Raw genomic sequence first — 27,794 nt, 5'->3', positions numbered from 1 at the left:
TGGGCTTCTCCTGTCGTCCTGATCAGAAAGAAGGATGGAACATGGCGCTTTTGTGTAGATTACAGGCATCTCAACAAAATTACGAAGAAAGATGTTTATCCGTTGCCTAGAATTGACGATGCCTTAGACTGCCTTTACGGTGCTAAGTATTTTTCCACTATCGACCTTCGATCTGGCTATTGGCAGATCACTGTGGATGAGATGGACCGTGAGAAGACCGCATTCGTCACTCCTGACGGGTTTTATCACTTCAAAGTTATGCCCTTTCGTCTCTGTAATGCGCCGGCCACATTCGAAAGAATGATGGACTCGTTGCTCCAAGGGTTTAAATGGTCAACCTGCTTATGTTATTTAGACGACGTTATCGTTTTCTCGCCCACATTCGACTCCCATCTCAAGCGTTTATCGGCGATTCTTGAAGTTTTTCGTCGAGCCGGACTTCAACTGAACTCGTCGAAATGCCACTTTGCTCGTCGTCAAATAACCGTACTTGGCCACATCGTCGATGCCGCAGGAGTCTGCCCGGATCCCGAAAAAATTCGCGCCGTCACGGACTTTCCTGTTCCGAAGTCAACAAAGGACGTTCGCAGTTTTGTGGGCTTGTGCTCCTACTTTAGACGGTTTGTTAAGGACTTCGCCATCATTGCACGCCCACTCACAAACCTCCTGAAGAAGGACACCCCGTTTTTCTGGGGCGCTGATCAAGCCTCATCTTTTTCCCAGCTCACGACGCTCCTTACAACACCGCCGATTTTAGCCCATTTTGATCCATCAGCTCCAACCGAGGTTCGCACTGACGCTAGTGGGCATGGCATCGGGGCAATGCTAATGCAACATCAACGCGGACATGACCGTGTTATAGCATATGCAAGCCGCCTACTATCTACAGCCGAGCGCAACTATTCAATCACGGAACGTGAGTGTCTCGCTCTCGTGTGGGCAGTCGCCAAGTTTCGCCCATACTTATACGGGCGTCCATTCCGGGTAGTCACAGACCATCACGCACTCTGCTGGCTGGCCTCACTCAAGGATCCCACAGGACGCCTCGCTCGTTGGTCCCTACGATTACAAGAATACACGTTCACCGTAACGTACAAAACAGGGCAGTCACACCAAGATGCTGATTGTTTATCACGCTACCCCGTGGAGGAGGCTGCCCATACTGACACCTTTCCAGACCTTCTGTCTGTGACGCAGCTACTCAACCTTGGGCACGAACAACGCCTGGATGCTTCCCTGCGAACCATCATTGGCAAACTTGAGTCAAGGCCTCGCGACGCATCTCTACAAATGTTCCTGGTAAAAGACGGCATCCTGTATCGCCGTCACCTCGATCCATATGGCCATGACTTGCTCCCCGTCATACCAGCACATCTTCGTGCGACTATTCTCAACCAACTTCATGACGCTCCTTTGGCAGGCCACTTGGGCGTCTCTCGCACATACGACCGTGTACGTCGTCGTTTCTTTTGGCCTGGTCTTGCCCGCTCTGTTCGACGCTACGTCGCCGCTTGTGAACCCTGCCAGCGCCGCAAAAAGCCATCTTCCCTACCAGCTGGATTCCTTCAGCCAATCGACATTCCCATCGAACCTTTTTTTCGAGTTGGCCTCGACCTGCTTGGCCCATTCCCGATCTCCAGCTCAGGCAACAAATGGATCGCTGTCGCCACTGACTATGCGACACGGTACGCTATCACACGAGCACTTCCGACGAGTTGCGCAACCGATGTGGCGGACTTTCTGGTATATGATATTATATTAGTACACGGAGCTCCACGCCAACTTCTCACTGACAGGGGCCGCACCTTCCTATCAGCTGTCGTTGATGAAATTCTGCGCTCTTGCTCTGCCAAGCACAAGTTTGCCACTTCGTACCATCCACAAACGAACGGTCTTACGGAGCGCCGCAACCGCACCATAACCGACATGCTTTCTAAATACGTAGCGGCCGACCACCGGGACTGGGACGTTCATTTGCCATTTGTGACGTTCGCATATAATTCGTCACGTCACGACACTGCCGGCTATTCACCATTACATCTTCTATACGGCTGAGAACCCGTCCTACCATTTGACACCTTGCTGCCCTCGGTCACTAAGTATGTCGGCGAAGCCATCGCGCGAGCCGACCACGCTCGCCAACTCGCCCGCAGCCGCCTGCAGGCTTCACAGGAGCGCCAAAGACAGCTCTACGATTCCCATCTTCGAAACGTGCACTTTTCACCAGGTTCCCTTGTCCTCCTGTGGTCCCCCACTCGGCGTGTAGGGCTTTCTGAAAAACAGCTGTCACGCTACACTGGACCATACCGTGTCGTTCGCCAGGTGACTGACGTTACCTACGAGATCGTTCCAGCCGATTCAACGTCATCATCGTCACCTTCGAGTGACATCGTGCACATAGCTCGACTCAAGCCCTATCACCCTCCTTCTACCGTACCCGAGTCGCTCAAGCACCGAGATGGTGCTTCTACCACCGGGGGGTTATGATACGTTACAGCCGGCACAGCCTGTCTGGAAGAAAGAGAAAGACGACGTTGGTGGCTGGTTGTTTATGAACTGTCGCCATCTTGTTCGCCGAGCACAGTGCCTCGTATTTAATTTAATAAATAAGCTACCCGTAACAATATATATATATATATATTCGCAGGTAATAAATTCTCGGACACCGGTTTATAGTATGAATAACAGGATGAAATAATATATATATATATATATATATATATATATATATATAGTGTAATGAGCGAGACAGACACAACACCCTTACGTCGCGCAAGCTGTTCTATTCGGCCTCTTCTTCCTCGCCATTCAGCCCATGGCCCACAGCATCCGCACCACTCTGCGTTACATTCGGCCACACTGCGGACCTGACAAAGCAAAAAATAAATTACAGTTTTTGGCACCTGCAGTGGTCCGACTGCTTTTTTCAAGCGCAACACATGCACGGCAAAGTGGTTTCTTTTGCGGTTATCGAGGGTGAAGTTCGCATCTGCGGTGTTCACACGCCAGGTATTTTCTCCTACACGCTGAATAAATATAAATGGCCCGCCGAACTTATGGAGTAGCTTCTTGCTGGGCCCGCTGGTGCCCCGTTGCACCCACACCTCGTCACCGATGTTGTAAGAAGGAGCGCGCCTACGGCGTCTGTCATAGTGGTGCTTTCAATTTTCTTTTGTGTGGCGGCTTTCTTGATCGCCTTAGTTCGGATCTTCTGACGGGTCGCTTTGCGATCGTTGGCCCGTGGAACTATAAAGGGAGCATTCAAACTGAGGACCGCTTTCAGCTGTGGTAGTTTTTCATAAACAATTTTGTAGGGCGTTTCCCTGGTAGACGTCTGCAGTGCTGTGTTAACCGCAAAAGTGGCTGACGGAAGGTAGACGTCCCAGTCGGTCTCTCCTCTTTTCCCTGCCTTCGTATATGGAGCGAGTTGTGCCTGGATGCTCTGGCAAGTTGTCTCACTAAGACCGTTTGCTTGAGGATGAAACGCGGATGCGAAGTGGTGCTGCACGCCTGCCGTGTAAAGGTGCTTTTCAGTTCCCCGCTACGAAACGTTGTAGCCCGATCAGATATAAACGTTTTGGTAAGCCATGTCTCCATTCAAATCAGTGCTTGAGGAAGTCGATTAGGTAAGTGGATGCAAGAGATGGTACGGCCTACACTTCCACGTATTTTGGCAGGTAGTCTACTGCTGCAATGGCTTAACAATTTTCCGCAGTGGTGGTAGGTAAAGGTTTCATGTAATGAATGGCAATCATGTGGAAAATTGTTTTGGGTATCTGTATTGGTGTTAGTAATCCAAGTTGACACCCAGGCAGTCGCTTAAACTGCTGACAGATTTTGAAACTGGCGACATAAGAATGGACGCTACTTTGCATCTTCGGCCACCAAAAACGATCCTGTAGTTTCCGGAGCGTGACTTGTTGGCCGCGTGTTCGCCTTCTGGGGAGTCCTGAATGGCTATTAAAATGTCTGACCTGTGGGTTTGCGGGATCACCAGGTGGTAACGTGCTTCGGATCGGTCCGCTCGCCAGTGACGCCGTTACAATGCGCCATTGCGCATCACAAAAGTACTGTGATTTTCCTTGTCAGTGAGAGTAGTAATAATGGATGCCAAAACTTTATCCTGCTGTTGGGCTTGAGATATACCCATCTGGGCGAAAAAAATGTGGGTTTTCGTGGTTTGTTGCGCGCAGTCAAGGGGGTTCTGTGAGAGTGCATCGGCGACGTTGTTTAGCCCCACCCCCCGGCATGGTGGCGCACGTCAAAATTGAACTCTTACAGTGTGATTATCCACTGGGCGAATTTGTGCTTAAGTTGCTGCTTGGAGAACATTCGTGCTATAGCAGCATTATCAGTCACAAAAGCGAATTTACGCCTGAAAAGATATTGTCGAAACTTATAATCGACGCTCCATACTACTGCAAAACATTCAAGCACGTTTGAGTGATAGTGGCGCTCGGTGTCTGAAAGTTTTCGGCTGGCATAAGCGACCACGTGTTCCACGCCATCTGGATCACGCTGCACTAACACAGCTCCTAGGCCGACTCGGCTGGCATCAGTGTGCACTTCGGTGGACCAGTCTTTATTGAAGTGACTTAGTATGGGGCAACTAGTGAGCTTTTGTTTATAGCTCGAAAAGCATTTTCTTGTGAGACGCCCCGTTCAAACCGTGCGTTCTTTTTAAAAAACTGCTCAAGGGAGCTGTGATCGAAGCAAAGCGGGGAATAAACCTTCGCAAATACGAGGCCATACCCAGAAATGACTGAACCTGCTTAAGCAGGTTAGTGGGGGATACTGCGACACGGCAGCTTTTCGCTCCGGGAGTGTCTGAATGGCGAAAGGAGATATATTATGTCCCAGGTACGAAATCTTGGACACCCCAAACCAGCATTTCTCTTGGTTCAAATGCAATCCCTCTGCATGGAGTCTGTGTAGTACTTCGTCCGAATTGCGAAGGTGTTCATCGTCTCTTCTGCCAACGACCAGGATGTCGGCTTAGTACACCACACAGGCTCATTGGTCCGAGCACTGAAATATTCGCACGCTGAAAAGTGCTAGGAGCCATTCTTAGTTCAAACGGCATGCGGTTGAATTCATACAAACCAAAATGCGTTCGAAAGGTCGTTTTACAGCTATCTTTCTCCGCGACGTTAATCTGCCAGTAACCTGCACGTAAATCAAGTGACGAAAAGAACTTACAGTGACGTATTGTATCAACAGCATAATCAATGAGGGGTAAAGGGTAGGAGTCAGGCGTTTTCTGTTATTGAGCTGCCTGTAGTCCACGCAAAAACGTAGTGATTCGTTTTTTTTTTGCGAACAAGGACGACTGACGCTGCCCACGGACTCGATGACAGCCTAAAAATGCCCGCGGCAAGCATTTCATCTACTTGTTCTGCGATCACTGCCCGTTCTAGTTCAGCGTATCGTCGCAGTGGTACGAATATTGGCGGGTGATCTCCCGTTCGTATGCGACGGAGCAGCAAATTAGTTATTGGCAGTTCTGCTGTATCTTGTCTGTGGTGGCAGGGTTGTGGCGGTAGTCACAGCTGTCGAAGACCGAAGCTCGAAGTGACCGCTATGTATGGTCATCAGATAGCAAGAAGTCAGCACCAAGGATCATGTCGGCAGGGAGGTCTTCAAAGACGGGAATGGCTGGAAGAACTTTAGTGCCCGCTGCCGTGCGGACTGAAATATCTAGCATTCCGACTGGCATAGCACTTCCTCCAAGTCCGCAGAGGGGAGGTTGCGTCCAGGGTCGGATAGTGTCCGGAGCATGACGTCGCCGTTCGTGTAGCGCCGTCCGTTCCACACCGGTATCCACCAGAGAAGATAGGTCACCTATTCTCTCAACATGAAAGAATATCCGAGGAATTTGATCAAGCGACGAAAAGAACTTACGAGGAATTTGATTTGAAGTGGATTCGGGTCTGGAATGGTTGGTTACACTCCTTGCGTTGTGGCCAATGTGACCGCACTTGAAGCATCCGTGTCGTGTGGAGGCGTAAGTCAAACGGACAGTCGGCAATGTGTCCTAGCTAAGCCGACGACGAGAGTTCTGCTGAAGTTCGGCTGCTTTTTGAGCGAAAACCTGGGGTGACGCTTCAGGTGACTGGCAAGATAAGGTGGCAGCATGGGTAGGGTCAGCCAAGCCATCAACGACATACTGGCGGGCAGACAGAGAGATCCATGTAATGCCACATTTGTCGAGAAGCCCGAGCTTATTGTAGACGTATTTGCGGGCGTCTTCTGATGAAGCCGGCCAACGCGATCGCATGCGCATGAAATGGTCGTGGTATGCGAATGACAGTGGTTTGAAGGCCGTGACTAAGGCTTTATTCTAGTCACTCCAGGAGTTGTACTTGCAGCCATCGTATTGATGCCACGCTTTGGCGGACTCGCGCAGTCAGCTTACGGCTAGCGATAGCGTCACGTCATCAGTCCATGCATGTCGACGGGCCAACGAATGAATTTCATCCAGCCAGATGGTTGGGTCTTGTTCAATGCCAGTAAAGTCAGGAATTTCAGCAATGAACGGTGAAGGCAACGTGGTGCGTGCAAGGGCTGCTGAGAAGGTGACGGTGGCATCTGCAAGACAGTGGCTCGAAGTAGTGATGGCCTGCAGAACCGTGCATAGTTCGCTGGTGGCTACAGGCGAGGAATTACGCCTTTCTTCTGGTGACAGTAGTGACGTTTCTCGAGGGATGGTACCTGAGGCGAAGACCAAGGGAGCGTGTATGGCGTCCCTGTGCAAGGAGGCGGTTTGCGAAGCCAAGTCAGGGGAGTCACTTTGTGGTTTGGCAAGGACGCCTACAGGCAGCGCGCTGGCTTCGATACCCGCGGTGGCCAGGTCGGATGCCACGGCCACGGAAGTAGGAGTTGCGAGCCGCTGGAGAGTGCGTCCGCTCTGTAGGACGGTTTTTTCATGCAGGTCGTCGTGCACGGGTTCGTTGAACGGTCGCGCCATTGTAATGAGCGAGACAGACACAACACCCGTTCGTCGGGCAAGCTGTTCTATTCTGCTTCTTCTTCTTGGCTGTCCAGCCTAAGGCTCACAGCTGCCGCGCCGCTCTTCCTTACAATATACATATATATATATATATATATATATATATATATATATATATATATATATATATATATATATATATATATATATATATATATATATATATATTTATTTATATATATATATATATATTGGTAGTAAGGGTTGAGCGTTAAGTCGTCCGTGGCGCGTCTATAAAAAACGAACACAGATCAAGCGCTCAGCGATGCGAATCGGAGCTATCACGAGCACGAACCACGGTCCTCCTACTCGTCTTTTGCAAGCACTGCCAATTGCACCCTATCCATTCTACAAATCACTCCCCCGCGGAAAAGGAGCCATCCTGGCGACCTAAAGCACAGGTACGACTGGTGGGTCATAGTGCGGCCTCGGTCGACGTGAACGGTCTCACGGCCGCGACGGCGGCGGTCTGTGGATGACTGTACGGGCTTGACATTATAGTTTATCGGGGATGCTTGACGCAGGATGCGGTAGAGGCCTTCATACTTAGGTAGCAGCTTTGAAGAAAGGAGGCAACGCGAAGCCAAACCAGTGTTCCAGGCGAATATGACTGGGATTGCAGGTTGGCGTCATGGTGGTCCTTTTGGTATGCTTGGTCTTTTGTAGTTAACGAACGCGCTAGCTGACTGCATTCTTCCACATAGGTGGCGACTTCTGAGAGAGTTGCAGTCTCTGAAATATCCAGGCGATACAACAGAATTGTATCCATAAATGAGGAGGGTTCTCGGCCATGTATAAGAAAGAAGGGAGAAAACTTAGTCGTGGACTGAGTGGCGCTGTTGTAGGCATAGGTGACAAATGGTAGTATGCGGTCCCAGTTGTTGTGGTCAGCAGATACATACATGGACAGCATGTCGCCTAATGTGCGGTTGAAGCGTTCAGTCATGCCATTGGTTGAGAGGTGGTACGCACTGGTCGTTCCATAAACAACATTGCCTTCACGCAGGAGGTCTTGCACGGCTTCTGTGAGGAACGTGCGTTCGCGGTCGCTGAGTAACTCGCGAGGAGCGCCATGGCGAAGAACAAGTTTGTGAAGAATAAATAAGCCGACTTCATGTGATGTAGCCTCTGGCAGCGCGGCACTCTCAGCATACCGTGTCAAATGATCAATAGCGGCAACCACCCAGCGATTCCCGTCAGGTGTGTACAGAAGTGGGCCGTATAAGTCAATTCCGATGCGATCGAAAGGTCGGGATGGGCAGGGCAACAGCTGAAGCGGTCCAGTGACGGCATGCGGTGAACTCTTCCGGCGTTGACATTTTGAGCATGAACACGCGTATTGGAGGACAAATTGGTACATTCCACGCCTGTAGTGCCGTAGCCAGAGGCGTGAATACGTCTTTATTTCACAAGCGTGGCCGCATTGGGGGTCCACGTAGAACGAGACGCAAATATCAGCACGTAGATGGCGAGGAATCACCAACAACCACTTGTGACTTTCACTGAGGTAATTGCGGTGGTAAAGTAGCCTATCGCGCATGGTGAAATGGCGAGCTGTGCACCACAGCGAGCGACTGGTGGTACTCGGTGATGACTTCGATAGGAACTCCATTAAGGACAGTATTCAAGGGTCTTGACACTGCTCGGATGGCATGTCAGCGTGTGTGAGGGTGGAAGAATTGTAGGTAGAAACAGGCGCATTTGCACCGTCATGGCGAAGCGGAGATCGAGAGAGAGCGTCGGCGTCTGAATGTCTGCGCCCTGACCTGTAGACGACACGGATGTCGTAGTCTTGGAGTGGTAATGCCCAATGGGCTAGGCAACCAGATGGGTTTTTGGAGACGACAACCAGCAGAGGGCGTGATGGTCAGTCACGACATCAAATGTCCGACCATATATGTAAGGTATAAATTTAGCGATTGCCCAAAGGATCGCTAGGCATTCTTTCTCCGTGATGGAATAATTTTCTTGGGCTCTGGTCTGAGTGCGACTCGCGTAAGAAATGACGTACTCATCAAAGCCAGACTTTCACTGCGCAAAGATAGCGCCAAGGCCGACTCCACTAGCGTCCATGTGGATTTCGGTAGGGGCGTCTGGGTGAAAGTGACAAAGATTCGGCGGCGATGTCAGGAGATGACGTAATTTCGCAAATGCGTCGTCACAGGTTGACGACCACGCCGAGATACCTTGGCTGTCAGCAAGTAGACGCGGTAATGGGATAATTATAGATGCTAAATTACGATTAAATCGTCGAAAATACGAACATATTCCTATCAAGCTCAGAAGTTCTTCGAGTGTTGACGGCTCAGGAAACTCGGTGACAGCGCGGAGGGTGTCTGGGTCTGGTAGAACACCGTCCTTGCTGACAACGTGCCCTAATATTGCGAGCTTCCGTGGGGTGAAGTGACATTTTTTCAAGTTTAGTTGTAGTCCAGCCTGTGTGAGGCATTCCAGCACACTTGCGAGGCGCTGGAGATGGGTATTGAAGTATTTTGAAAAAACCACGACGTCGTCCAGATAGCAAAGGCACGTATGCCACTTGACACCTCGGAGTATGTTGTCCATAGGACGCTAGAATGTGTCCGGGGCATTGCAAAGGCCGAACGGCATCACGTTGAGCTCGTACAAGCCGTCAAGAGTTAAGAACGCAGTTTTGGGGCGGTTGGCTTTATCCATACCCGACCGAAGATCCAGCGAAGAGAAGTACTTCGCTCCTTGCGAACAGTCAAGCGCGTCATCAATTCTGAGGAGCGCATAGACATCTTTTCGCGCGATCTTGTTAAGGCGCCTATAAAAAACACAGAAGCGGATGCTACCATCCTTCTTTTCCACGAGCACCACCGGAGTTGCCCAGGAACTGTGGGACGGCTGTATGACTCCTCGACTAAGCATGTCAGTCACCTGGTCTTCAATCGCGCGACGTTCAGCTTGAGAGACGCGGTATGGATGCTGGCGCAGGGGTGCATGGTTGCCGGTGTCTATATGATGAGCGATCGAAGTTGTTCTGCTCAAACTGGGTTGCTCGCAATCGAAACACATCCGAAAGCGGTCGAGATGCTTCAAGAGTTGCGTCCTCTGAATGCTGGGAAGGTCCGAAGCAATTGATGGAAGGAAGGCATCTGGGGTAGATGTTTTGGCCATGGTATCGAGATTCACGCTCGCGACAGGCTTGCTGTGCGACCAGGTAGTGAGTGAGGACAGACTGAATCAATGTCTTCAAGTTGCCATATATATCCTCCGTGGCACAGTGGTTGGGGCCCAAAGCAGGTTCGTGACGTAAATAGTTGCGGATGAGTTTTCGATCGTGATAAGAGCGGATGGGAGAAGTGCTTACGGGAAGTGAATTTCGCTGACGGTACAAACAAAGCGGAAGAGAAAGCATAGTCGCAGGAGATTGGCACAATAGCAGATGACATAGGTGGGATGTCCGTGTCCTCGGTAATGACGACACGAGAAAAAGATGACTTGGCAGGAGCGATGTCCGACATTGCTGATAAATCAATCTCGGCACGGGCACAATCGACAACGGCATGATGCATGGAAAGTCCCAGCCCAATAAACGTCGTGCGAGCAGTGCGGAAAGACGACGAAATCAGCCACATAAAAAACGTCCTGAATGAGTAGACATGCTGTGCACGTGACGGAAGGTTGTATGTTATGCGCGGTCGCCGTACGGGGAGAAGCACCAGAAAGCGGAGTCGTAATCTTTTTCAACATGCGGCACATTGCTTCGCTCAACACAGACACAGCAGCTCCAGTATCGACTAAGGTGGACATGGCAACACCTTCAATGAAGATTGGGATTTCGTTTGCAGGTCGGGAACGATGCCTCATAGATTTTGACAGTGGCGATTTTCTTGCCTCGGGAACTGTGGTGGTCAGTTTTTCATGTGGACGGGCGCGGTGCGTCGAAGCATTGGCGATAGCGAGTGCCGGCGCGGGGAGGGTGATCGAGACGAGTGGGAGGTACGGCGGTTCGACGACGAGGTGTTGGAAGGAGCGTGGGAGGGCATTGGCTGTTGCGGCTCTGTATGGTCGTAGCATTAATTGGCTTCAACGGCAGTTGGAGGAAGAACGCGGCGGCAGCAGAAACGCTCGACAAGCCCGGGTAGATCACAGTAATAGCATATTCGTCGGTTGTCCAGTGTGTGCCAAAAATAATTGGGAAGGGTGGCATGATGCCGATAAAGCGGAATTTGTGGGCTTGTCGGTGCCCGCTGTGCGTAGAAGAAACGAGGGCGTTGAGGAGGACCTGTGCTGTATGGCACTGCATGTGAAGACCTTCTCGCGACTTCGGAATAGGTCAACGGTGCGGATACAGGCAGTGGCTGGTGCGTAGGCGGAAGAGCTCCGGATACTTGCTCCTCAATGGTTTGGCACAGTGACGACGGGAGTCAATGACTATTACTAGGGAGAAAAGGAGCAATAGATCATTGGTGGGCAACCTCCTCGCGGATGAACTGTTGTATTTGGTGTGTCAATACCACCGGATCTGGAGAGATCGTGCCAACGGTCAGTGCTGACGTGCTGGTCGTGTCGAAACTGTGACGTCGCGTGGATATTCGCTGCTTTCACAACTCGTCGTAGCTTTGTCAGTGCTGAATGATGTCTGTGACGGTTCGAGGACTTTTCTCCACAAGTAGGTGGAACGCATCGTCCTCGATACCCTTCATGATATGCTTGACTTTGTCGACTTCGGACATGGCCGATTGAAGCGCCGGCTGAGGCCTACTACGTCCTCAATATAAGACGTGAAACTTTCTTCTGCCAACTGAGCACGATCACGCAAATGCTGCTCCGCGCGGAGCTTGCGCACTGCCGGTCGGCCTAATACGTCTGCGAAAGTCGTTTTGAAAGAGGCCCAGGTGGTAATCTCAGCCTCATGGTTGTTCAACCAAAGCTCCACGACACCCCTCAGGCAGAAGTGGACGCGACAAAGTTTGTCGTTATCATACCACCAGTTGTTGACACCCACTTTTTCAAACGAAGCGAGCCGGTCCTCGACGTCCTGTTCATCAGTGCCGTTGAATAGAACTAGGTAGCGCTCCCTCGGAATACCGGGGCAGCGGAGAGCGGGGTGTGTGGCAGCATTTGGCTGTGCTGCAATGTTAGGCACGATGGACGGTGGAGGTAGAGTCCGGTTACGGAGTTCCAGGGTGAAGAAGAGAACCAGCACTCTCCACCAGTTTGTAGTACGCGATGAGCGTTGAGTACGCGACGCCTTTATTAAATAAACGAACACAGGTCAAGCGCTCAGCGATCCGAATCGGAGCTATCACGAGCATAAACCACGGTCCTCTTCCTCATCTTTTGCAGGCACTGCTAATTGCACCCTATCCATTCTATAATATATTTCAATTTCTCCCACCGTCGCTTCGTAGTCTACAGAGGAGCATAGAACACCTCGAGGCGTCTGAGCTTAGCCTATCATGCTAATAAAGCAAAGAATGCCACTTTTATCCTAAATATTCATATAAAATTATTTCTTTATGGTTCCATCAAATAAAACACGGACTATAATTCAATTCCTTTTCATCGTTCTTAGCGTTTTGAATTTACGAAACTTTCGTCACCACATTTATTCACAGTCTGCTAGATTAGGCTAGGTTAAGATGTAGGTAGCCGCGCATCTTGACTTGCAAAACTACAGTGTAATAGGTGCAACTATGCAAAGTATAGCGAAATGATGCGAGACTGTTTGTCTTTGCGAATTTCTACTTTTGCGGCGCCGTTATAAGCACATGTGCGCCTCGGCACACCGTCCTTGTTATCATGCTTGAGATTATTGTCAATATTTCATTGTACACCATTTTTCAACGAAAGTAGAGCGGCTTAAGCGACACTGTTTAAAAGCTTTACGTAGGAAGGTAGCGCTGCCTGAGCTCGTTGGTCAAACTTAGTGAGGGAGCTCAAGCCAACTACTTCGATGAGCACAAGAAGACACATGACACATTGTTGGAGTAGCATCTGAACATTCAATGAAACTTTCCCTGTATATTCTTAGCAGTTCATGGCAAATGCAATGCTCACTGACTTTTTATATTGCTTCTTTGTGCACCTAATTTTTTTATTTTTCGTTAGTGGTATAGAAGGTGCACTTGTGCAGGATTGCCCACTTTCGTCGATAGATTCTGGAACTTTGGTCACTGGCTTGCCATAAATAGTGTTCTTCAAAAAAAAAAACAATGAGTAAATGAGAGAACTGTTTTGTTGCTGGCTTTTATTAGGATTTATAAAAATACTGTATAACTTGCTTGCGCGTCAAAGAATTGGAAAAAAAAGCATTTTCTCTTTCAAACTTACTGAACAATAATGGTAGGCTAGGAAGAGCGACTACTTGAGAATATTTGTGCGCATGAATGATACGTACCACCTGATTTGGCTGTGATTATGCAAGCCACTTTTTCATCATGTCATGAATACATTGTAATTAACACGTTGTAAATACCATTACGTGAAGTTCCCGGTAGACTAAGGAATCAGTGAAAATGACTGCAGGTAAAACAGCATTTAAAAATAGCGGTTATCCTATCAGATAGGCCAGCGATGTGCGGAACATTTCACCAACGTACTCTATAGGCTCCCGTAAACACCTGTTCCACGAAGAGCCGCCAATTTACTTCTCGTGTTGTATACAACAAATATAGATAGTTCTAACAAATTCATGCTTGTTCAGCGCAAGTGAAATTGGCTGAAATAATTGAACGCGGAGCCAATCAGGCGGTAAAAAACCTTTGCCTGTTTGCGGCTCTCCGGCCTTTTCTAGCAAGTACTGCAATGAGTGACTTGAGAAGGTGGTGGTGCTGTTGTTTCAGAAAAAAAAACATCGCGGCAGAAGCGCGTCATCGGTTCCTCCAAAAACCCTCCTCACCCATTTCTTACACGTACTAACAAATTAATAAAGAAAGCTGAATAACTTTCATTTCCAGCGCAAATGTTTGAACCCTGCTGTCACCACTTTGAAAGTGAATATCTTGACCCCTGGACATCGCATTCATAATTTTCCAATATGAACTGCATTCAATACTAAGTTGTTCTACCAAAATATCTAGAAATGACTTCGACGCAGTAAACTTGCTGCGTGGTTCACTGAAGTATTTTGTGTAGGAACACGGAAAGCAATCTGCTAGCCAACGCGTAATCGATGGAGGCGAAAAAGCTGTAGGCCCGAGTGCTAAGATACGGGTTCAAGTTAAAGATTTCCAAGTAATTAAATTACCGAAGTCCTGCACTACAGCGCCTTTCAAAGTTATATGGTGGTTTTGGGACGCTACCCCACATATCAATCAATTAGGGGCAGTGCGTGCTTGAAAGAGACCCCATCTTTCAGAAAACTTGAGTCTTATCTTACACGTAAGACTTAGCCGAGCTAGTCAGTACGTATTCATTTTTAAAAAGACAGGGTGTGCAAGCATGGACCCATGAACAAATACAGTCACCGCAAACGACTACTAACAACTGAGGGGGCGCGAAACGACGGGAACGGAATGAGAAACAAAATATTATCTGTGCATGAGCATGCAAAATAGGAGCCTAATAATCTGGCCTGCGGGGGTGTCTCTGTGAAAGATAATTTTTCAGGTGCTTTACTCCATTTCGATGCACGGCAGTCGATAGTGGGCTCACAAATATACTACCGCTGTTATCGATATGCCAAGCCTCAATTATCAGACGCGTTTGCTCATTAAGATGCCGGTAAAAAACTGCGCAGTCATCAAACATAGGCACGCACTTACAATCAAGATAAGGCAAAAAAAGATTAGGTGAGCCTCTAATTAGTGATCTGTTGTGTTCCAATAATCTCTGGTCTGTCCAACGTAAGTGCGGCTGCAGCTTAGAGACCTTACATGCTACACACAATGGCAATCAGTGAATTAGCTGATGTGTTTTACGAAACAAATAACGGTCCTCTTCTTGTCTTGTACTCGCCCAATTTTTCTTTTTAGTGCATTTTTTCTCTTCAGGCTTATTTACAGCCGAAAAAAAATCGCAGACGCAACGTTCTTTAGCACTCAATATTATGTAAAGCATGTGAATAGAAGGGGACTGTATTGTAATTATTTTATGAAGTAAATGGTTGAAAAGTGGCACTAAAGATTGTACAATTGCACGCGATGAGAACAGTTAAACAGCCGCATATGTTTTATATAACTCGTCATTTAGAGATGCGCAACGATGGCAATAGCAACATATATATTAGCAACACTGGAATCGGTAAGCTGTTAGGAAGCGCTTCTGCTCGTGAGGATGGTAGCTCTGGACACTGCTACATGGATCAAGTTCAGCGAGTGGTGGCCAACTGCAGCGGACGTTCACCGAATGGAACGGCTGTATCATTTCAGTACTTATGTAATGTTTATACAATTGGTTTACCAGCACTGCAACTGTAATTACCGTTTCACGAACGGTAAGGCCTGTTTAAAAAGTTGTTACAGAACATGGTGTGGCTTTGTGGGAGAATACTTTAGTGCCAACAAAAATGCTGAGGGGAGATTCCTGCTCAGACCCTGAGATTAGGCATTGTTAGCTCGCAAGTACTCTTTTTAGCGTAGCCCGGTTACCGGAGTACCAGATGGCAATTACAGGGTTACCGGTACATGTGTTTGTTTTTTGAGTTTTAGCACCCAGTAAAAGTTTGTGTACTAATGTAAGCGTATTCCTTTACTTCTGTGCAAATCATACATGGTGAGGATAACTGCTGTTACACTAGATTTCACTTAGGTATACTGAATCACTACTCTAGAAAAAATGAAGAGATCATTTTTTTCTTGTAGAGTATCTAGGTACGCGCTTAAGAGTGAAGAAATGCAAGGTTAGTGCAACGACGGTGTCAACATCTCGTGACACTTCGAGCAACGAATGTCATGAACACGTTAGTGTTTTGGGGTTAAGATCATTGAATGGTAGCTTATTTGTAGTAATGCCACTGTAAACACTTTTACACAAGATGGGGAATAATGCATGATGTTTCTGCAATAAAACCTTTGTAGATTTGATTGATTGTTATGTAGGGTTTTGCGTCCCAAAACCACCATTAAATTATGAGAGACGCCGTAGTAGAGGGCACCGGAAATTTCGACCACCTCGGTTTTTTTTAACATGCGCCCAACTCTGAGCACACGGGCCTACAACGTTTACGCCTCCATCGGAAAATAAAACTTTTGTGGTTGCCTGGTTCATTTTGGATGAGTGGATGGACAAATCAGGCTGTTCCCTTTAAGTCAGGTGGTGGCTGACGCCACCTAGGCATAAAGTTAAGTACTATAACTGAGTGTTTAACAATTGAAGTTCACTTGCGCCTAGATTATAGCCACGAATCAGTTAGCCTCCTCCTGGTTATTTCTACCCGTTTAAAAACTATTTTGCCTCCACTCGCCCTAAATATCAATGCTTCAAAAAATTTGGCGCCATTATCTCGGACTTTAGGGTGGAGCCCTTTACAGAACGTTATCTAATATACAGCCGTTTCCTCCTCCTCTCCACACGCGCAACATACTGTGTCAGTGCCTTCGTATTTTGCTCAGTACGTCTTGGTCCGCAATATTCCCGTTCTTGCCTCGAAGAGAAGAGAACTACCCTGACCGTTATAGTAGATCATTCTCCTAGCATTTTCCTGCTCAAAAGATTGGTAGGTCTCGAGTGATGATTTCGTAGGCGTTCCCATCTTACACATGTCCCTCTCTGTTTCCTTCACCTTTTCCTTAACCGATCTTTCCTTTTGGCTTGGTATTCTGCTTCTGTCTACGTACTAGCCTGACAGTTTTCCAGTTCGCTTCCTTAATTTAGTACCAATAGTCTTCATGTGCAAGTAGATCAAAAATTTCCTAGCCCAACGCTCCGCTCCCAATTTTCTCACTCACTCCTCAAGTTCTACCTTGCTGCTAGCTTCCCTGCACTCAAATAATGTCCAGGCCATGTCACCCTGTACCCCCTTCTTTGTGGCAATCCCATGTCCTCACAAAGCCAGTCTGCCTATGCCACGTTATTTGATTTCCTGTCTTGCTAGAACCTCTGATTTCGAGCACGAGACCGCATTGCCGAACGTCAAAACCGCGACCATGACACCTTTCCAAATCCCTCTCATTACGTCATACCTATTGTAGTTCCACAGTGTCCTATTTTTAATTACAGCTGCATTCCTGTTACCCTTAGTCATTACGTATCTTTCGTGCTTCCTTAGCTACTTAGCCTGTGATGTATACATACGCCCAAGTATTTGTATATATCCACTATTTCTAGCGTGAGTTCTTGTATCTTATGCTGACTGCCTTCGTTACCATTAAAATCATGATTGCCGATTTTTCCGTGCTTAACTTCAAATTTAACCTATCTACCTTCTTACCACAAATGTCTCTCAATGCCTGCAGATCTTCCTTGTTTTCGGCTTTTATTACTATACCGTCTGCACACATCAATGCTGGTAATGACTGTTCATAGTGTTTTCCTCTCTTGGCAAAAGAGAGGCCGAAGCCTAGTCGGCTCCCCTATAACTTGGCTCCTAGTCCCTGGAGATAAAGCAGAAATAACAAAGTTGACAAGAGACATCCCTGTCGAATCTCGTGTTGTATCTCTATAGGTTCAGATATCTGTTATTTTCATTTGATAACTACCTTGTTACTTTCATAGATATCCTTTAGAATATTAGTGATCCCATCTTCCACATCTCATGTATCCAGTCTTCCTCACAAGTCTTTTTGAAACACACTATCGTAAGCTCTTTTGATATCTAGAAATCCCAGCCACAGAGGCCTGTGTTCTTTTTCCGCTATTTCAGTACACTGCATCAAGGCTAACAGATCGTCCTTGAACTTTCTTCGTTTACGGAACCGATTTCGTTGTTCTCTCAGCACCCCCTCATTCTCCACCCATGTCTGCAATTTTTACTATGTGATCGCCAGCCTGTAAACTACTGATGTCACTATTAAAATACGGTAGTTGCTTATATATGCTTTGTCCCGCTTTTCTTTTTAGATCATGCTTGCCCTACTAGTTTCCACCCATTAGGCGCTTCACCATTGAATATTTATTGCTTTTCTCGCTGTCTATCTTAATGTTTGCTTAGATTTTGGTCATAGTTTATTAAAATAATTGAGATGCTTTCAGGGCCAGTTGAAGTGCTACTGGGAACCCTTTTTTATGTCCTTTCCCTCTCTCATTATTCCAGAGGAGCCACTGAGCTAATTGTCTATCCTCGTCTGGTATACGGTGCAGGCAGCATTTTCTTGGTGTTGAAATGTGTCTGTCATCATCGTTTTTATATATTCCATTGTCTCATATCCTTCTACTCTGACCCCTTGAACTGTAGTTCTAGGCCTCTGTTTTATGCTTGTCTTATTACTCAGAGAATTGAGATGGTTCTAAAACTTTGTAGCTGCCTTTCTATCCTGTTTGTTAACTTCTGCCATCTATTGGGCCCCCTTTCTTCTAATCTTGTCTCTGATAAATCGGACGCTGCCCTTGTGCAGCTCAAAACGTTATTACATTTTCTTTTGACATCATCTTCCTGTTAAACTCTGTGTTTGGTATACGTGTGTTCCCTGGAGGCTTCCTGACGTCTTACTATGGCTCTCTTAAATTCCTCAACCCACCACCTTTTAGGTTTGGGTCTGCTTTTCTTGGTTGATTTGACTTGTACCTTAGCAAGCTCTAATTCAAACAATCGAATTAGATTTGTGTACGTCAACTCTATTTTAGTATCCTCGGTGATTATTTGCTCAATCTCATTAGTTGCTTTTTCTATTTGCCTTTATTTGCCTTTTTGAATAAACATTACAAACTGGTTGCTCGTAATGCCACTTTTCTAATTTGATTTCTCTTTTGAAGTTCCGCTTGATACGATTGTGATCACTACCCAAGCGTCTTGACCCCCTATTCATCTATGTACATCACCCTTAGCCTATCATACATCCTATGTGACATTATTGCGTGATGTATCACCGACTGCAGCCTTCCCAGCTCCTATGTATCTGCCCTTGGCGTTTTTAGGTGCTGTTACAAATGAATAAATCATGCCTTTCACACATATCAAATAAAATCTGCCTGTTGGGTCAATATATCAAAGCATTACTTCTATGTGCACATTCATATCTCCTATGTAATTCCCTCGCACTCTTTTTCTAGTTTGTAATGTCATTTTTTATGCACTGCACCATTTTTTGGTTTTTCTCTCTGGATTTTTCTCCTGTCCGCAAGTATACAAAACTCAGGAGCGTAATTTGCCCAGCCATATTTCCTTTTAGCCATAAATGTTCTTAGCACTCCTGCTTGACTCTTTGCCAGGCTGTGTTTTTACGAACGAATGCTACAAAACCACCCCAATTTCTGCAGCCGTCTGTTCTATTACAATATTTTGATGCGTAGTCTACATTGCTAGATAGTTGTTCCATGTCCCTAAGACGTGATTATAGAAAACTATATACCATCGGCCTCTCCTCCCTTAGCTGTTATTCTACCTGTTCCCACTTCAGCGAATTCGGCCACCCTGCATGTTAATATACCCTACATCTGACCTGGCTAGGCCCTCGTGCCTACGATGATTTCTGCGCCAGGGGGCCAATTGCACAGATGGTTGCCATTTTCCCCACAAGCACTTCCAAAGTTCTTCATGAATATATCTGTTTTACTCAACTATTTTCATAAAAATTCACTTACCGGTTTGCAACCACTCATAGCCCTAAATAGATGGTAATATAGTGTTACGGGGAAGATTTATTCACCGAGAGCTGGTCTTGCCAACGGCTTAGAGAGCGCACAGTCAAGGAGGCCAACGGGGAGAAGCTCGAGAGTGCAACCCACAACAGCCACGTTGTCGTCTTCTTCGTTTGGGTGCCAATTCAGCTGTGTCGAGGTGACAGTTCCATACACGTATCATCACCCCGGCCCGTAAGGCGCCGTCTCGGTGCCTGTTAAATGAGCGAGTCGGCGTTGTAGGGCTTGAGACGAGAAACGTGGACTACTTCCGTTCTGGGTGCAGCAGCTGATGAGTTTTTGGTAGCGGCAATCTCGTAGGTCACAGGTGTGACCTGACGAATGACTCGGCAGGGCCCAGCGTATCGCGATAGTAGTTTCTCGCAGAGGCCAACACGTCGAGATGGGAGCCACAGGAGAACAAGAGATCCCGCAGAAAAAACGGCATCTCTATGTCGACGGTCATAAAGGGACTTCTGTGCTGTCTGTGACGACGATAACCGAGCGCGTGCTACCGCGCGTGCCGTGAGGGCCCGGGTGATCGCATCCTGAGCGTACGAAGTGGAGAATGGGTGGTCTGATGAAAGCAGTGTGTCGAAGGGCAGTAAGAGATGACGTCCGAAGAGTAGATAAAAAGGGGAGTAGCCCGCTGTTTCATGACGCGATGAGTTATAGGCGAAGGTTACAAATGGAAAAGCTATGTCCCAATCAGTGTGGTCGGTAGATACGTACATGGCAAACATGTCTGTGAATGTGCGGTTTAGGCGCTCCGTAAGACCATTAGTCTGAGGGTGGTAAGATGTGGTGAAGTTGTGACGGTTTGCACAAGATCAGAGTAGATCATCAACCACACGAGATAGAAAGTAGCGACCAAGGTCTGTGAGCAGGTAAGACGGAGCGCCATGCTGGAGAATAATGTCGTACAGCAGGAAATCGGCAACGTCGGTTGCGCAGCTGGTTGGTAGCGCTCGAGTGATTGAATACCGAGTGGCATAGTCTGTGGCCACTGCAATCCATTTATTTCCAGTTGTAGAAGTAGGAAAGGGACCTAGCAAGTCCAACCCCACTTGATAAAATGGCTCGGCTGGAACTTCAATAGGTTGAAGAAGACCGGCAGGGGGAATCATAGGCTTCTTTCGGCGCTGGCAGAGGTCGCATGATGCGACGTAACGGCGAACAGAGCGGTAGAGGCCCTTCTAGAATACTCGTCGTCGAATGCGGTCGTAAGTTCTGGAGACTCCTAGATGTCCAGAAGTTGGAGCGTCGTGGAATTGTCGCGGAACATCCTTTCGCAGGTGATGTGGTACGACGTGTAAAAGTTCTGCGCCGTCGGGGTGTAAGCTGCGGTGGTACGAAACGTTGTCTTGAAGTAGGTATCTGCTAAGAGAAGGGTCAGCATTACGCGATTGAAGGTGGTCAATGATGGTGAGCAGCGTAGGATCCCGGCGCTGTTCGTCGGCCACGTTCAGAAAGTCAGTGATAGCTAAAACGCAGGCATCGGATTCCAAATCATTGGATCAAGGTGAATCAACGGGGTGCCGCGATAAGCAGTCAGCATCGCTGTGCAACTTTCCAGATTTGTAAACAACCGAGAACGTGTACTCCTGTAATCGAAGTGCCCATCGGCCGAGTCTTCTTGTAGGGTCCTTAAGCGTGGACAGCCAGCAAAGCGCATGATGGTCCGTGATGACTGCGAACGGACGTTCGTATACGTACGGACAGAATTTCACAATAGCCCAAACGAGGGCTAAGCATTCCCGCTCAGTGATGAAATAATTTTGTTCCGCTTGCGACAAAAGGTGGCTAGCATAGGCTATCACGCGATTGGTGCCATTCTGTATCTGAGCGAGTACAGCACCAATGCCATGGCCGCTTGCATTGGTGCGAAGCTCTGTTCGAGCCGCTAGGTCAAAATGAGCCAACACAGGTGGTGATGTGAGGGCGGTAATTAGCGACGCAAAGGAATGTTCTTGGTCCCTTCCCCAAGAAAAGGCCACATTCTTTTTGAGGAGATCCATGAGGGGCCTAGCAACATTCGCGAAATGTAAGACAAATCGGCGGAAGTATGAGCAGAGCCCAATAAAACTGCGAACTTCTTGTGTGGAACGCGGAACCGGAATTCTCGGACTGCACGGACTTTGTCAGGGTCGGGTTGAACACCAGTGGCGTCAACAAGGTGGTCGAGTAGTTTAATCTGCCGGCGTCCAAATGAGCATTTCGACGAATTTAGTTGGAGACCAGCGCAACGAAAAACGTCGAAAATTGACGAGAGACGAGACAGGTGGCATTCGAAGGAGGGCGAGAAAATGATTACATTATCCAAATAGCAAAGGCAGGTCCACCATTTGAAACCACGAAGAAGAGAGTCCATCATACGCTCAAAAGTAACCGGGGCATTGCACAACCCAAAAGGCATGACCTTACATTGGTGAAGGCCATCGGGTGGGATGAATGCTGTTTTCTCGCGGTCGCGGTCATCCACCGAAATTTGCCAGTATCCACATCGAAGGTCGAGGGACGAGAAATAGTTGGTGCCGTGGAGGCAGTCAAGCGCATCATCGATTCGGGGTAAACGTTAAACGTCCTTCTTGGTGATCCGATTCAGGTGGCGATAGTCGACGCAAAAGCGCAAGGTGTTGTCCTTCTTTTTAACTAAGACCACAGGGGATGCCCAAGGACTCGATGAATGCTCAATGACGTCTTTACTCAGCATTTTCTCGACCTCCATCTGTATAACTTGGCGCTCAGCATGTGACACGCGATAAGGGCGTTTGTGGAGTGGACTGGCGTTGCCGGTTTCAATGCGGTGGGTTACGGCACTTGTGCGGCCCAGGGAACGGTCGTCGACGTCAAAGATATCCAGGTAAGAAAATAGAACACCCCGCAGTGCTGCGACTTGGGAAGGTAAGAGGTCACTGAATATCATTTTATCGAGGAACGCCTTATATTGCGACGTGATGACAGGTTTCGCCATGGTCTTAGTGTCAGGGGTAAAAGAACAAACCGAACATTCATCAAGGGTGGAAAGATCGGCTAAAGTGATGCCTTGGGAAGATCATGGGTCGACGTTGAGAAGTTCAGAACTGGAAATAGGACCGTGTTGTTAGCAACAACCACCATAGTATGTGGTAGTGCGACGCGGTGCGTAAGGGTCAAATCAATAAGGGAGCCACCAGATAGTCTCTATCAGGAACAGACGGGAAGGGTGACAAAGGAATGTGCATAGCAGCCTGGGGTGGTAGCCGTAGAGACTCCACGGATCGTAGCCGAGTGCGACTTCAAGGAGTGAAGTCGGAGCACAAAGGCAATTCGAGCCGTAAGATACCGGTAGAACAATCGATGAGGGCTGAGTGGGCGGTTAGGAAGTCAATTCCAAGGATGACGTCTTGTGGGCAAGCATCGAGGACTGCGAAGAGAACGGAAGTGTGGTGGCCAGCAACAGTAACGCGGGCACTGCACATACCAAGCACCGATGTTCGACTTCCGTTGGCAACTCGAACAGTAGAGAACATAGCCGGTGTGAGAACCTTTTTCAGGCGAGATCGAAAGGTAGAACTCATAACATATACATGGGCACCAGTGTCAATTAGAGCAGTAATGGCGTGGCCATCAACGAACACCCGAAGTAAATTGCGTCTTGAATTTGTAGCCGGTTGAGGGTTTTCGTTCTAAGTCGTCCACGCAGCGCCACCTCCAGGCGCTGCACTCGTCAGTTTCCTGGGGAATGGCCAGAATAAGCCGGTGACGGAGAGCGGCGGCGTTGAGGGGAGCATGACGGCCGACCCTGAGGTGACGGCAAGCGGCCAGACCAGTTTCTTTGGGCGACGATGTCAGCGTAGGACGGTTCGGAGCGTGGGGATGAACGGCGAGCTGAAGGGTCCTGAATATTGTCATCCGGAAAACTGGGTTGCGAATAGCGTCCACGGTCCTGACGGCGGTCGATATTAGGAAAACTTGGCCGGAAATACCACTTGTTGCGGCGATGGCGGGAGATGTGCCCAACTCGAGAGCAAGAAAAGCAGATGGGTTGATCATCGTGCGAGCGCCACTTAGATGGATTTCGGTAGCGTGATGGAAACCGAGGAGTCGCAGCTGCCGCAGCGACAAGGGGAGCAGAGTGGTGGTCAGCGTTGTGGACGGGAGTGCTCATAGGTTGCGGCATAGGTCTGGCGGGCCGGGGAACCTGGACGCTCAGGTTAGCAAACTTTTGACGTACGACGGCTTGAATAAGCGAGACTGTTGCCCAGTTGTCTTGCGCAGGGGGCTGATAGGAAGCGGGTGCCATGGCTTCCAGTTCCTGGCGAACAATCCTTGCAATATTGGCAGGAGGCGCAAGTGAACGGGGCACTGCAGAATCCTCGCAAGACGAAGTCGCAGCTGTGTTTCGTAGTCTCGTGATGTGGTGGGTTATTCGCCTGCTCTTAGCTTGTTCAAATTGTCGGCATTTAGATATGATGGAGTTGACAGTGGCGCAATTCTTGCACATTAGTATGTTGAAAGCATCATCAGCAATGCCTTTCGACACGTTGCTGATCTTGTCCGCCTCAGACATATTTTTGTCAGTCTTCCGACACAGTGCCAGTACGTCTTGAATGTACGTGACGTACGACTCCGTCGATGATTGAACACGCGACGCGAGTTCCTGCCTGGCTGACATCTGACGAGCAACTGACCGACCGAACAAATCACGAAGCTTTTGCTTGCATGTGTCCCAGCTGGTTAGTTATTCTTCATGCGTCTCATACCAGGCGCGTGCCGTACCCCGTAGGTAGAATAAAATATTTGCCAGCATAAGTGTTTCGTCCCACCTGTAGTGCTTGCTGACGCGCTCAAATAATGCGAGCCATTCTTCGACATCCGTGCTGTCCGTCACGGAAAACGTGCCAGGGTCGAGAAGATGGGGGGGAATCACAGGTTATGGAGCCGGCGCGGATGGCGAGGCCTGAGTGCCGGTTTCAGGCATCGCGGCTGGACAAAGCTGGCGTCCACTGCGGAGTTACAGAGCCGGGTTGTTTGAAGACCCCGCACCTTCCACCAAAAGATGTTACGGGGAAGATTTATTCACCGAGAGCTTGTCTTGCCAACGGCTTAGAAAGCGCACAGTCAAGCAGGCCAACGGGGAGAAGCTCGAGAGTGCAACCCACAACAACCACGTTGTCGTCTTCTTCGTTTGGGTGCCAGTTCAGCAGTGTCGGGGCGACAGTTCTGTACACGTATCAATATCAAGAAGCGCCGAGAAAAGCACCGATCGCGCGAGATGGTATGAACATTGAAAAAAATGCCCGAAAAGCTTATTCCGTGCTTAGATTTCATGAGTCTATTCAATTGGACTCATTCATATCAGATCAAGCCATGAGTCGGAATCTTAGTGACTCGGGTAAGTCATATTTTGGACCGATCAAGTCCCAGTGAGTCTGTCGGAGCGAACTTTTAGTGATTCCGCGTTCGAGGCAATATGGCTCAGGAAAAATTGGTGTGTCCGAGTGAGCCCATAGAGCAAGATATATTAAATGCAAGGAATTCATTAGCGTACGATCGACACATAGAACGTCTATCTATCTATCTATCTATCTATCTATCTATCTATCTATCTATCTATCTATCTATCTATCTATCTATCTATCTATCTATCTATCTATCTATCTATCTATCTATCTATCTATCTTTATATCTATCTATCTATCTATCTATCTATTAACTTGGCGTGAACCAAAATTAGCATGGGAGGGTAAGATCGTTTGACGAATGTGACGCGCTGCTCAAGACATGAATAATGTAACAATGCCGTCGCTTACGTTGTCAAACACTTCCCACCAGACAGTGACACATACCAGCGGGTGGCTATGTGGAGCTGTTATGCCGGAATGTGTCACAGGTGATTGACACTTAGTATCTACCCAGGAACGACGAGAACACAACTGGGCAATTTCGTCGGTCGAGCACCAAGAAATATACGACATCGGCAACATCGGCTCGACGAATGCAAATAATAAATGTCAGGGTCCCAGCTGGAACGAAACCAAGCATTCTGCGTGGTTCGTTGTGGTTATTTGCCATGCACTGAAGTTGAATTATGGAGCAGTGTCCAGGGTCAGCATCCTCGCGAGCATCAGCACTTCATAGCAGCTTCTGGTCTTGCTAAAATGCATATTTATTTAGGCATCGTTGCGCCAGTGCAAATAACTGGTTGTATGAACACCTCCAACTCTTTAACATTTGTCTGTGCGAGTTACATTTGTACATATATTTAGCGTCATTCCATCACGTGTCGCTCAATGAAAAATTGATACAATGTCATCTTCTCTCCACTTGCTTCACATAACGTTGATTTCAAGGTACATGCCATCTGCTGAACTTTCTTAGGCCAAAACGCGAGGACACGTACGGAGCAAGTGACGTCTGGTGCGACAAATAAACAAATGTTTCCTTCGAGGGGAGGCGCAAACGCAGGCCTCCGAGTTTACCTGCCGGCATGTGGCCTACAACAACTAAATCTAAGAGCCACCAGTTTTGATTTCGGTGATCTCAACTGGAGTTGGTGTTCGCGTTAGGAAGCATTAAACTTGTACTTCTCCTGGCTGCGACAGCTGCATTTTCGATAGAGGTGGAAGTGCTATAGGCACGTGTGCTCAAATTCTAGTGAAGGAAAAGTACTCCAGGTGGTCGAAATTCCTGGAGCCCTGTTACACCGGCGTCTCTCATAATTATGTGATGGTTTTGGGACGTTAAGTTTCACACATCAATCAATAATGCTTTTTAGTGCTATAATAAAGCTATCACGTGGCCTTAACGTCACCTGTAATTCGGCGCTATGTAATGAATATGATTTGCTGTAATAATGCTGAGAGCTACCTTCCTGTTCATCACCAGCACCTTATATCTACTCACCACTTCAGATGTTGATAATTTACATGTTTCTTTTGGCAACGTCACGCAACTGTAGACAATTTGTATTATAACATATACACCTGCCTAACGTAAATATATTCATGCATTTGTACTATATTTAGCGCCACTTTGTAAGGTTTTGATTGATAAAAATCACATGGCAGTCACCTCCTTTCTTCAGGCTTCGCATGGGATTGATTCGAGAGTTACGTAGCTTATGAGTAATTTTTTGCCGACATACGCATGCGTTTCTTTATGGACTCTATTCGAGTAGTTGATGCTTACTCAATCATGGACTTCTCATTGATCGGCAATTTCTACTGGAGATTTTCATTTTTTATGAAGGCAAAACGTCATATCTCGATCCCACGTGAAAAGTATACTTTCATTGTTACAATTCACCGTTTTACACAAGGCCTTCATTGTTGGTTCTAGCAATAGCTGTAATATTTCGCTAAGCACGTATTAGAAGTCCAATTTCTGACAAGGAAGAGAGAAGTGAGAAAGGAGCATTGCGCAACTTTATAGGAAGAAAGAATGCAGAAAGATAAGGTGCACACACGCCAAACATTACTGCCTTCATTGGTTTGATTCGGGTGGAAAAGCTCCGAATCATTTTGTACCAATTCTAAGCAATTTCACTATTTCATTATTTTAACATCGAGGCTAGAAACGTAATTACGACGAAGGTAATGATGAATTATTAGCGAAACACTCACAAATTGACCACAGAAATCAGGATGTCTTGGCTTTCTTATTTTAAGTTGTCCTTGAGTAGCGCTGCCGCAGTGGCACCTGCAATTGTGCGAAACTGTTTTTGAACTAGTTGTGGCAAAAATGGCGCTACGTGCATTTCGCGGGAGCTTTGTTTCTTATGCCACCTTCTGTATAGATTGACCGCAGGTCAAGCTTTACAGAGGCGAAAAAAAATTGATGTCGTCTAATAAAGACGATAGTCATTCTTGGGGCTTTCGACGCAAAAATTTTGGTCTGTCCGTCTGTCTGTCTGCACACTTGTCTGTTTGTCCACTCTTACCGCATCGGGTACTTCAAACGGCCGATCCCATCTGCAGCGACCACCAATGTTGCTCAAGGTTGGGCGTTTATGATTGTGCAAGTGTCAGTTGAAAAGAAATTATTGCGCATGCCTGTGGCACCATAACAACATGCATATATTTTGCATGCATATCTTTTACTGGAAAAGCCATAC

General features: G+C 47.6%; 1 long non-coding RNA gene across 1 annotated transcript in view; it reads right to left on the bottom strand.

The window, feature by feature from the left end:
- Positions 1-27,374, bottom strand: part of LOC142785041 (uncharacterized) — a 49,941-nt gene extending 22,567 nt beyond the window's left edge. The window contains exon 1 of the long non-coding RNA XR_012888831.1: positions 27,304-27,374. This is a non-coding gene — a long non-coding RNA (uncharacterized LOC142785041). The remainder of the gene's footprint in view (positions 1-27,303) is intronic.
- Positions 27,375-27,794: the final 420 nt, after the last annotated feature.

This window comes from Rhipicephalus microplus, unplaced genomic scaffold, assembly GCF_043290135.1.
Source record: "Rhipicephalus microplus isolate Deutch F79 unplaced genomic scaffold, USDA_Rmic scaffold_17, whole genome shotgun sequence".
NCBI lineage: Eukaryota > Metazoa > Arthropoda > Arachnida > Ixodida > Ixodidae > Rhipicephalus > Rhipicephalus microplus.
This window is presented reverse-complemented; position numbering and strand designations above follow the sequence as displayed.